This window comes from Malus domestica, chromosome 04 (assembly GCF_042453785.1).
Source record: "Malus domestica chromosome 04, GDT2T_hap1".
NCBI classification, from domain to species: Eukaryota; Viridiplantae; Streptophyta; class Magnoliopsida; order Rosales; family Rosaceae; genus Malus; species Malus domestica.
Window position 1 is genome coordinate 2,222,852 of NC_091664.1, and position 11,150 is coordinate 2,234,001.

General features: G+C 40.1%; 1 pseudogene; it reads right to left on the reverse strand.

The window, feature by feature from the left end:
- Positions 1-4,556: 4,556 nt before the first annotated feature.
- Positions 4,557-7,480, reverse strand: LOC114824312 (F-box protein At3g07870-like; annotated as a pseudogene).
- Between the last annotated feature and the right edge of the window lie 3,670 nt (positions 7,481-11,150).

The window sequence follows — 11,150 nt, forward strand, 5'->3', positions numbered from 1 at the left end:
GTGTACCTCTAAGGCAGAATATGAAATCTCACAATCTTCTCGAGCTATTCCGACGCCAAACCACGTCGTTTGGGTAATCTCCCTCATTTCTTCCATGGAAGCTGCTTCATTGGTCAGTCTCTAAGCCACAGTTGTTGCAAGATCTGAATTTGGTTTCATAACAATGGCTGCGTGGCTCTAAGCTACTGAAGTGGTGAAGACTTGCACTAAACTCGACAGGCTCAAGCACGGACAACACCTCCAACAGCAGCAGTTGGGATCTAGCAGCGGCAAGATGACCCATCAGGTACGCCATAGGTAGGTGAGAGGACACAATCACTCCATTTCCTTTGTCGTCCCAAACCGAGTCATACCCGCCTTCGGCCGTCGTCAACGACCCATCTGGAAATTACCCACGCTTCGTCGGCAACCTCTGTAATCAGAAGATCCAAGAGTCACAAAGCATCGTGGCCAAGCTCACCAACCTCCCTTTCCAGCAGTGCCAGCACAGCATCACCATCGTGGCCAACCTGCAGATTCAAGGCTGCACATGCATGACAGCAAAATGGAGACAAGATGATTACCTGCAGTGATGATCTTACTTTAAGGATTTGGAGATTATCAAAAATTGCGCCTAAAGGATTGCATCAGACAGGGATAGGGAACATGGGTGGGCAAAGAAATGGAGTGACAAAAGCAGAAAAGAAAAGAGCACATGGGAAAGCAAAAACAAAGCAGGAAAGGAAAAGTAAAGCAGAAAAACAAAAGCAAAAGAGAAAGCAAAAGCAAAGAATAAACACCCTACCATAATGATGTGGTTTACTTTCCTTATGTTTGAATGATCTAATTTATTTTTCGTATTTTTCGAAGATATCTGTATAAACCCCATCAGAAGGTAAAAAAAAAAAACTGCAAAGCCCAAAATAAATGGGCTAGCATTTTGTGTGGAGGGCGAAGGCCCGTAAGCCCAAAATAGCTCCAACCAGGCGATCAAAAGTACGCCCAGTATTTTAAAATTATTCGGCTACCTGCCGCTATTACCACCAGCCAGGTGATCAAAAGTACGTCTGGTACTCCAAAATTATTCGGCAACCCACCGCTATTACCACCAACCAGGTGATAAAATGTACAACCCGTACTCTAAATACCATTTGGCAACTAGCCATTCATGCCACCAACCAGGTGATGAAATGTACAACCTGTACTCTAATATCATTTGGTAACTAGCCATTCATGCCACCAACCAGGTGATGAAATGTACAACCCGTACTATCCTTTATGCCACCAACCAGGTGATCAAAAGTACGCCCAGTACTTCAAATTATACATGAGCATTACTCATGTTAATCATACATAAACATTCATGAGCATCACTCATATCAATCATACATAAACATTCATGAGCATCACTCATGGCAACATCCATGAGCATCACTCATGTCAATCAACATAAACATTCATAAGCATCACTCATGTCAATCAGCTTCAAAAGCTTCATTTACAGAGCTCTAGCTTCAAAAACGTCATTTATAGAGCTCTAGCTTCAAAGCTTCACTTGCAAAGCTTCACCTACAAAGCTTCAGTGCAGGGTATACAAATACCGCCTCCGAACAACCGCTACTTCGGCTCATACATGGATTCAATTTGAAGTCTCCAGCCAACAGACTCTATTAACCGAAGACTTGGGGGACTACATTATGTACCATATATTGGGCCTCAACTGGCCTCATGAAAAATACTTAGGGGACTTAGCCCATTATTTATGTATTAAGGAGCGAGCCTTTATTTTATAAAAGGGACTCCCTCACTTTCATTAGAGTGCACCCATTATTCATGTACTGAGAAGCAAGTCCTTATTTTATAAAAGGGACTCCCTCACCTTCATTAGAGAGCAACGCCGCCAGCTGAGCAATCGCCTCGCCGCGAGCATCACTCATAACCCATCACTTATGTATTGAGGAGCGAGCCCTTATTCTATAAAAGGGACTCCCTCACCACCATTAGAGAGCATCGCCGCCTATTGAGCAACCGCCTCGCCGCGAGCATCAACTCTAGCCCATCATTTATATATTGAGGAGCGAGCCTTTATTCTATAAAAGGGACTCCCTCACCTTCAACGCCACAAACCAAGCCAACCAAGGCAACATAAGCCCGAGCCTCGCAGCCTCGCAGCATGTGCTACTTCTAGTTGAGCATCATTTCAGAATTGAGCACTGCCTTACATCGAGCATCAGTTCAAGACATGGACTGAATTTGAAGTCTCCAGCCAAAAGACTATCTTGACTGAAGACTTGGGGGACTACTGTTTATACCATACTTAGGGCCTCTGTATTTAGACTTCGTATAAATACTCGGGAGACTCAAATGTAATTATGTAATAAAGGAAGAGGCAAATATGTAATTAGAGGAGGAGCCTTTATTCTATAAAAGGGCCTCCTCACCCTCACAAATCCTAGGTCTCTCCTATCTAGAGCAAATCTCTCACACTCTCTCCCTCACAAATACTCTCAGAGAAATACAATTAGTGTGGACATAGCCCAAACCTTGGGGTGAACCACGATACATCTTGTGTTATTTACATTTCATGCAGATTCACGATTGGATTTACGTTGTTACAAGACCTCCGGTTTTGTGCATCAACACACTTCATTCAGCTTTCAAAAAGGAGATTAAATTTATCCCTTCTCTTCGATCCTTAGCACAAGCACTACGTAAGCAAGTTACCTCTATCTTCTCATTTGAAAAGAAAATACTTCGTTCATAGGCATTCTACATCCTCATGTTTACTTTTTTTTTTTTTGGTTTTTCCCTTGCTCAGGCATTATTTTCCTTTTACTGCATATTGATATTGAATCTTCTGTTTGAAAATGCCTTTTTTTTTTTAACTTGCTTAAAATGCCCCTGTCAAAATTTTAAGGCCTTTTCTTTGTTCATCTCATCTTCCTCCTTTTCTTTGTCCAATTATCAAGCAGTTTTTTATTTTTATTGCTATAAAGACCTTTTCTTTGTCAAATTATATATCCCTATGTCAACTCTTTCTAGTCTAAATGCACTCATTTAGTCACTTACATTGTATCTGATAGAGTAGATGAAAATAAGGAAATGCGGATTATATATGCACCTTGATTATCATAAATAAACTGTCTTAGCTTTGGTTATATGTTCTACTATTTTGAGTTAAATTCGACAAACCATCCATACTAACAGCTCCCTTTTTCAAAATTTGTAGAAACCTGTTGCCAACCCTTGCAATGAAAAATTCAGAAGAGAAAACACCTCTACATAATGAAGATGAAGATGAGCCTGAGAACAGTAAAGTAGGAAAATATTAAACAGTCTTGAAACCCGCATCATCGCAGGGGCGTTTTTGCTTGTTCTCTAAAAGTGAAATGGAAGAGGCCGTTGCCGACAGTGTTTGTGAGCATCTGCTGTAAAATCCCAACTACACAAATGCGTATTCGACGATAGAACATAAACCCAGTAAATCCGACTAATCATTTCAATAGCTGGCATAGCTGACTACCAGTCCAGTAGAAACTAAGAAATGTGAAGACATGCAGAGTAAGCCAACTTTGAGCCCCAGCAGAGCCCTTTCTTCCAGCCTTCTAGGAGTATAAACCCAGTTTGTACTTGTATAAAAACACACTTGCCCCTTCTTTGTAAATTTCTGTTGGAAAAGATACAGTCTAATTGCTATATTAATCAAATATAAAATCAAAGAATAATTTCTGCAATTAAATAAACAATTTAATGCATACACATAACGAAAAACAATGTCAAATGCACATGAAAATGGATCTAAAAAAATCTAAAAATTGGTCGAGGCAAATGTTGAATGTTTAAGACAAGTTTACGTCCTATTATGATGCTCATGGTTGGTCTGCGTTTGTCTCTTAGGTCCTTGTAATAGTAGCACCCTATATCACAAGGTTTTTGTGAACCACGATTGTGTTGAATACTCTGTCATATGGACTCAAGAAGGTACTACAACACTTTCTTAACAATAGTGAACTATGTGTATGAATATGTGAATGTGGGTGTAATTTCTACTTGCAGAAGGGTTAATCATAGGCTTTCGATACTGTCATATTGCTCAGGATACCCTTTTTAGCTTCTAGAATCTATTTCTTAGTTCAAGATCCCCCTTAATAAATGGAATCAAAGAATTAGTAGATCTGTTCTGCCCAAAATAGAAATGGGCTAGGGTTATGAACTTATAATCTATAATCTAATGATCGAGTTGTCGGTTCCATGATTATAAGTTCATTCCATACCGGACCAGACCGGAATAAGGTTATATACATTCTAAAAGGGTCTAAATCAGGTGATTTTTTTGGGTGCCTTTGGTTGTTTATATATATGCAGGTGTGTGGACTATACTAAAACTAACTCAAAAATATTGAAGCAAAAACAAATTAACAAATTAAAACAAAAGTTAAAACAATTCATAAAGCGGGAGCCTCAAATTATGATTCCGAATGCATGCAGCAAAACACAGTTTGAGTCCTCTTGAAAAATTGAACATATATGCAGATGACATAGATTACAGATTGGTATTACCAACTTAACAAACTCCCCTAGTTTAGAACTCGAATCCTAACCATAACGTCACGGTTAAAGACCTAATGCAACCATGAACCAAATCGAACAGCGTTTCTAATCTTGAAGCATGAACGTTCTGAGAGTCTTTCTTCTCAAGAGGATATATCTTCTTCACCAATATAATCTGTTTTCAACTTTTCATCATCTGTGAGCTAATCCATAACTTCCAAACACCGTCTCATCTATTTCTGTAAAACAATACGAAATAACAGACAGGCAAATTTCAATCAAAGATCACTATGGATAAAGCAATCAACAGAGGTAAGCTAGGGAATTACTTTTCCTCATTTTATTTATAATTTCTTAACAATATACCATATATTACACCATGTTTTCTTCTCAGTTTATCATATTTTCTTCCAAAACCACGCCAATTCAAATGGCTTCCCATATCATTAGTGCCCTTATGCAGCAAGACCTTGCATGAAAATGCTGTAGCTTTCGCACAAAGCCTATGGATGTACTGTACGAGAAAATATTCAGCAAACCATGAGCTCTCAACAGAGTTAAAGGTTGGATTTGAGTAAACTACCTACATTTATGTGCCACAGTGACTAAAGTACTTCAAAGAAAGCCCATCAGGCATCAGGGAATGGAATCTACCAGGAGCCTAACGTGCACCATCTGTAATCGTTTAATTTGAAAGGAGTGATGAGTATCAAACATACTGCATTTCTACCACATAAAAGTCCTTGACGTACTCTAATGAAACTACCAGATGATGAACTACAAACAAGAATTCCACAATGAAAAATCTTTCAACTAATGCTAGGCAGATTATCTTAACCATCACCAAATAATAATTCCTAACAGAGGACGACGTGTTTCAAGGCTTCATCAGGGTAAAATATGTCCAATATACCATAAGCATGACACTCCAAGTAATCAAATTCTTTCCAAAGTGAATTGGAAGAGGCCTGTTCGGACAATGTTTGTAAGTTTGTAACCAAAGACCGTGAAAAAAAAACAAATACAGAAGTACCTACTTGATGATTAAACCAGTCAATAATCTGATAATTAATTTTAACATCTGGCACTAGCTGACTACTAGACTCTTAGTACTCCCTATTTCTCTTCTCTATCTGCCAAGAGCCATTTTCATACTATACAATATTTGTCCACCAACATCTGATGCAGTAACAGTAGCAAGTTCAAAATAATCAAGTAAAAGAAAACCATCTCCAGTCTCCAAGTGGAAACAGCTTGACTGATCACAATAAACACCATCTTTGCCACATAACATACAATCTTGCTAAGAGATTCCTATCACTCTTCCACACTCCACTGTCAAAAGCTGCCTCCTTAGCAATTAAATCATTGAGAAAATGGATCATACTCAGTAGTCTTCAACCGAATTACATACCGTATGACAAGACAGTACAACAACAACAACAACATATCCCACTAATGTTAGTCACGGATGTCTTATCAGACGAAAAAATGTTAGTCACGGATGTCTTATCAGAAGAAAAAATGTTAGTCACGGAAGTGATTCTATTTCCCAAGAAACTAAGAAATGTGAAAACATGCAGAGTAGGTTCACTTTGACAATAGAGACAGAACACATAATCTTTTTCATGTTTGGACATAACATTTTGTTGAGAAGTCATGTAAATAACAACTAGTATCAGAAGAACATAAAAACAATAAACCAAAATAGCGATGAAAAAAATAAAAAAGGTAGAACGAGAAAGAGGTTTATCACTTTATCTTAATCAACTAGACACCGTCCCTAATAACATGCATTCAAGACGGGCTTAACTTTACGCTGGAATAGCTAAATAGAGTAATCTAAATTGGATGGGAATACAGAACAATTATCTGCCACCAGAAGGGAAACACAAACATAATGCTTAACTATGTGGGAAACACAAAAAATGACCTTCAAATTGCACGCAGCAAGAAAAAGCAATGCTTAACTATGTGGGAGAGATGTTACCTCTGAGCTCCAATCCATGATGGCATCCTTAAGAGAAACAAAGCTTGGAATATGGACAAATGCTTCAACCATTTATGGTATTCCATCAACTTCAACCGCAGCAGAGCCCCTTTTTCCATGAGTATAAACCCTCAGTTTATACTTAAGTAAAAACACCACTTGGCCCTTCTTTCAACAATTGAGTAGCAGAAAAACTAGTTCTGTACCCAATCACTTGCTGCATGACAAGCTCTCCGGCCCACGATTCCTTAATGCCATAATCTTTCATCACCCAAACATTGATACTTCCCAACGAGATAACGTATACAGAGAGGCAGCCTCTCAGGACTGCAAGGTTAACAAGACGCTTTCCCAAAGAACAAGGCGGTAATGGCAACTCTTGGAAACACTCACTTTCAACATCAAAGGCATCAATACAGAATTGTCGCCACGAGCAATCCAATGAAGAAAACCATCATGATAAACCCCATACCATTGGTTCCCAAAAGGGTATACGGAATTCCCAACATTTCTCCAACTTCCAGTGCCAACAGTCAAAACCATTACCTCCCATTCATTCGATTTCAGTCCGTTACTCGTAGATGAAACCACAACTAATTTATAGTCACCATCGACAGGACAAAACCCAAACCCATAAAGAAATGGAAAACCAATGTCCTTGGGAAATCTTGGAAGAGTTATGGACTCACCAATAACGGGATTGGAGATGTAAAACCGGCAGCTGTTAAGCCTATCGTATACGCAGAGGAAGCCATTGCAGGAACCCACAATTTGCACACCGAAATTCGGGACATTGGGGTCTTTGGGAAGCTTGATTACGACGTCGTTCTTGCCTGAGGGTTTGTCGAGGTCGACCAAGGAGAGGTCGGTGGTGTTGGCGTTTCGGGTGCTGCTGTTTTGGAGCAAAAGGCAATCGGGTGTCTGTGAAAGTAGGTACTTTGTGAATCGGGTGTCTGAAATTTTTTAGACTTGCCTTCATGTGAAATTTTCAATGTTTGTGCTTTGTCTGGGATGAGTAAGGTGTTCCCTGCTCCACCAAAAAGAAAAGATGGAACAAACATTAAAATATGAACTCCTTTATTCATAATCAAAACAGGGGTGATTAACAAAAGAGTGTGATTGAATTCAGAAAGGATTGCCTACATATCTTCGGGATGGAGAAACTGGCCTTGTTCTAAGCAAAAAGATTATATGAAGTAAGAAATACAACAAGGACCACTTTTGACAATAAGCCTATGGTGGGGTGTAAGGAGATGAGTTCTCCATGGACTTGGTTTCGTGCAGACGGCAGCGTTGTGATTGTGTCCGAAGCGGACTGCCTACATATCTCGGGAAGGGAATCAAACCGCATATAGTTTGAATGAAGCGTTTATGGAAAATATTTTATGAGCTTGGTGATGTTCCATTTCTTGGTGATCGGGGTTGCATCCATGTGCTCCAAGTGATAGGTTCTGTTGCATCCTACTTTAGCGATCTTGTACAGTCCTTAGTTTTTCCCCGAATTTGCCTTCTCCTAGGATCTTGGTATTATTGAAAACTTTTCTCAGGACTAAATCCATGGCTTGCAGACTTTTGAGCCTGACTCCTTTGTTGTAACATACTGGATCTGATGTTGATAGGCCTCTAGTCGGACTTAAGCGCATTCTCGACGCTCTTTGCAAAGTCGAGATTAGTCTTCAGGATCCCTGCATTTTCTAGGGTTGTCCTTTCTTCAGTATCGAAATTCGGCATAGTCGTGACTTGGCCTAGGATGACGGCCTCCGTTCCATAGGTAATGGAGAATGGCCCGGTGGCTCTCTGGATTGTCATGCGATACACCCATAGGACTCTAGGCAATTCTTCTAGCCACTTGTTTTTCTATTCTTCTAGTATCTTCTTCAAACATTGCAAAATGGTTTTGTACGAGACTTCTGCCTGTCTATTACCTTGTGGGTATGTCGGAATGAAAGTGAGGTGACGGATCCTGAGCTCGTTGTACTAGTCTGTGACTTCGGAGCTGGTGAACTGTAGACTGCTGTCTATCAATATCGTGTGGGGAATTCCAAATCGGCAGATGATGTTTTTCTAAACGAAACCGCAATAGTGATTCTTGTTAAAGGCTTCTCTTCTATCCATTTCAAGAAGTAATTTGTCGCCACTATTAGATACTGCATGTTCCATAGGGTTTTCTTAAGGGGTCATACTGAATCAATACCCCATTGCTTGAAAAGCCATGAACTTGTAGGATTATTAAGTTCTTCTGCATTTTGATGGTTTATAGGAGCGTGCTTTTGACATTCATCGCACAACTAATTGCGTCTTGCTGCATGGAAGGCCAATGTAGCTTGCAGTTATCCCTTTCTAAGCGAACGACCTTCCTTCGACATGATTGTCGCAAACCTTGGAATGAATATCATTTAAAATTTGTAGGCCGACTTCTGGCGTGACGCGCAAGGTATAAGGTCCGGAATATGAGCGTCTGTAGAGTTTTTCCGCGGATGACTATATATCTTAACATCATTTGGATTAACTTTCTAGTCAAGTTACGGTCCTCTGGTAGTTTTTGTCCTATATGTAGTCGATGACGGTGACCACCTCAAGCTCCATTTCACATATATTAAGGACTTCTAGATATTTGAAGTGGATCATCCGTCGGATGGAGTAATCTACATTCAAGGCTATTCCGGCAAGTGCGTCGGGGTAGTTGTTTTCTCTTCTAGGGATCTATGTAATTTCATACCTTTTGAACTTCTCAAGTAGTGTTTTGACCCTGTTTAGGTAAATCCCTATGGTAGGATGATGGGTGGCGTAGTCCGCTGTGACCTGATTAACTATGAGCATCAAGACAATGAATTAGCAGTTCTTGTACCTAGAGTTCTTCCAAAACTCTGAGCCCTACCAGGAAAACCTTGTACCCTATTCGAGTATGGATCCGTCTGGTATTTGCAATACCATTCCTGGGCTAACCCTTTATATTTTGGACAATCCGTCTACGTAAAGCTTCCAAAGGTGGGAATTTTCTGGAAAGCTTTAGGGACTTGATGCGTTTGAGACATTTTGAGCTATTAGTGTGAATTTAGCTAGAAGGTTTGTCAGTGCTCGAGCCTTGATTGACGTCATAGGTCAGTAGGTTATTTCATGTTGCCCTAGTCGATAGCCTATTTAGTGACTTTAGACGAGGCGTTGGGGTTGTGCAAGATGGATCTCTGCAGATACTTCGCCATATAGACCATTCTGAACGACTGGATATATGGCCGGAGTTTTCAGGCTGCTGTTACTAGTGTCGAGATAAATTTTTTTCATTCTCTAATATCTTGTCCCTGGACTCTGGTTCAAGAAGAGTTTTTTATATGTAGTATGTCAGTTTCTGCTCCCCTGACTTTTCTCGAATCAGAGTTGCGCTTACTGCGTGGTTAGATACAGCTAAGTACAAGTACAAGTCTTATCTATCTACTAGTTTGGAGAGCAACGGGGGTTTGGAGAGGTACTCTTTGAGCTTCGTGAAGGCTTCTTCGCATTCATCTATCCAAAGTAGACCCTTGCTATTTTTTATACCTGTAAAGAGTGGTTTCCACTTGTTGGTTGATCGTGAAAGAAATATCATGAGGGTTGCAGCTTGCCCTATTAGGCTTGTATTTCCTTTACGGTTATGGGTGATCTCATATCTATGATGGCCTTAATTTGGTCTGGGTTAGCCTCAATTCCACGCTTAGTAACCATGTAACCTAAGAATTTGCCTGATGCTACTCCGAAAGTACACTTTTTTTTTATTTATTTAGCTTCATGTTGTACTTCCGGAGTAGGTTAAACGACTCCTGGAGGTGTGTCATATGTTCTTCTTCTCTTTACTTTTGACAACCATGTTGTCCACGTAGACTTCCATTGTGTCATCAAGCTTCTCCTTAAAGATTCGGTTGACAAGTCACTAATATGTTGCCCCCACATTCTTAAGTTTGGGCATGACTATGTTGTAGTATGTACCTTAGTCAATAACAAAGGATGTTGCTTCCATGTCTGGCTCGTATATCTTTATCTGGTTGTATCCTGAGTAAGCACCCATTGATCTTAAAAGTTCATGTCCCGCGGTTGAATCTACCAATAGGTCGATCCATCGGAGTGGATATGGATCATTTGGGCAAGCTTTGTTTAGGTCTGTAAAATGCACACATACTCTCCACTTTCCTTTTTTTTTCTTTTTTTCTTTTTTTTGCACTAACACAACATTAGCAAGCCAATCTTGGTGGTGGACTTCGACGATAAATTAGGCGTTATGTTCTGTGCTTTCGTTTACATTAGATAACTGGTCTAACAGTTGGGTCCAGGTGGAGACGGTGGCAGATCACAAAGGGATCGATTCCAGGCTCATCTTCTACTGACCATACGAATGTGTCTTTGTTAGCTCGAATGAAGTTGGTGAATAGTTCTTTCTCACGGTTGGTTAGTTTCAAGCTGATCTTGGCTTTCCATTGTGGTCTATCACGATCGAGGTTGATGTATATGGCTTTTTGGTCTGCCTTTGACCCCGGTGTACTGTCATCTTGGAGATCAAGATACAGGTCGAATTCTTTGTAACTCATCTGCTAAGCCCCTGACTGTGAGTGCTATGTTGATTCGGCCATGTGGGTGTTGGAGATTCATTTTTTTTTCCTAA